The sequence below is a fragment of the Aplysia californica genome, unplaced genomic scaffold (genome assembly GCF_000002075.1).
Source record: "Aplysia californica isolate F4 #8 unplaced genomic scaffold, AplCal3.0 scaffold00298, whole genome shotgun sequence".
NCBI lineage: Eukaryota > Metazoa > Mollusca > Gastropoda > Aplysiida > Aplysiidae > Aplysia > Aplysia californica.
The window spans coordinates 256,038-257,637 of record NW_004797568.1 but is presented as its reverse complement, the minus strand read 5'-3'; positions in this window follow the sequence as shown (position 1 = coordinate 257,637).

The window sequence follows — 1,600 nt, the reverse complement described above, 5'->3', positions numbered from 1 at the left end:
GGGACATATGCATGGAGGTTATCATCATCATCATCATCATCATCATCATCATCATCATCATCATCATCATCATCATCATCATCTTTTTCATCCCGATACCCTCACATTATCTTGACTTTCCTGGCTATTGGCCTTTGGTCAGTTATTCTACACAGGGTAGATGATTCAATAAAAATATAATGTTTAAAATAGTCAAATTGGCATAGACAGGTTCATGTTAATTAATTTAGACATTTTATGTTTTCTTCAAATACACACTGCAGCTTGGCGCAACGTATGTGTTTTATCAAGAGAGAGGAAGTTTTACACTTTCTTTTTTTTCATGTTGATTTGATCCTCAGCTGAAAAGACCGAAAAAGAAAGGGCATGGTGTGGGGTGGAGGTGGGGGGAGGGTGTTACAGCACCACTTAATCTGAGCAAGTGACGTCAGATAACAATTCGGGCTTTGGTGGACTATGTAAATGTAAAGAAAGAGCGTAGACTGAATATAATTAGCCTTTAATTACGCTCGTACTTGTAGTTACAAGTAGGTGTGTCCATTGTGCCAAAGGCGACGGAGAAGGCGCATAAACCGAGCCTCATCAGTCGTAGGTCTGTGCCCATCGGACTGCATTGATGTCCATTAACCATTAATTAAGTTATTCCTTTTGTCTCTAAAGGCCATGAGTCCATCCATACTGCTCTTTCCATTCAGTGTGCTTCGTTTAGGTAAGTTGAACACGCCTGGATAAAGAGAGGAAATGTATTTCGTGACCAAAAAAACCTCTGTAGATCTACCCTGGTGATAGGGATTTTTTTTTTTTTTGGATTGATACACGTTAATCATTTAAAAGAAGATGAAAAGCAGATTGAAATTCACATGATTTAAGTTGTTGGCTCATGTCGGATTTTCATGTCTTCTTAGTACAGGGTAGTTGTTTGTGTTGACTTAATAATTATTTATGTTTATTTTTATTTTTTAAATCTCAATGCACAAAATATAGCCTATTATACGAGTATGATAACTTTTTAACCTTCAAAATCTGTGATAAATTTCTGTATGTTGCCTTATTGTCAGCTTTATTTTCATCTTCATATACAGTGTATTGAAATTATTTTGTAAAAGTAATACTTAACTATTAATTTAAATTCTACATATATCTACATGTTCTTTTACCATTCATATACAGCCGCAGAATATTTCTCTCAGGAACAATGAAGCATTAAATATAATTTATCACATAAGTAACCAACTCTCATTTTATAGAGAGGTATATAATGTAATGAATCAGACAACTGTCCCTAATACATGCAGCCTACATAATATATACTTCTGCGAGCAAATTGTTGTACAGAAAAGTGGGAAGACATGGAATAACATCAAGAGGCTAGCCCAGGATAGAGAAAAGTGGGGGGTGTTTGTCCGTGGCCTATACCCTGGTGCAGGGTGAGAAAGGCAATGATGATGATGATGAGCAAATTGTTAAATGTACAACGTCGTGCAGAAAGGATGAACACAGCAAAGCCTATAGATCTAGCTGTGTTTTATGTTGTGTTCAAATATGAGTCCGCGCTCGCGCGCGCGCGCGCGTGTGTGTGTGTGCGTGCGTGTGTGCGTGC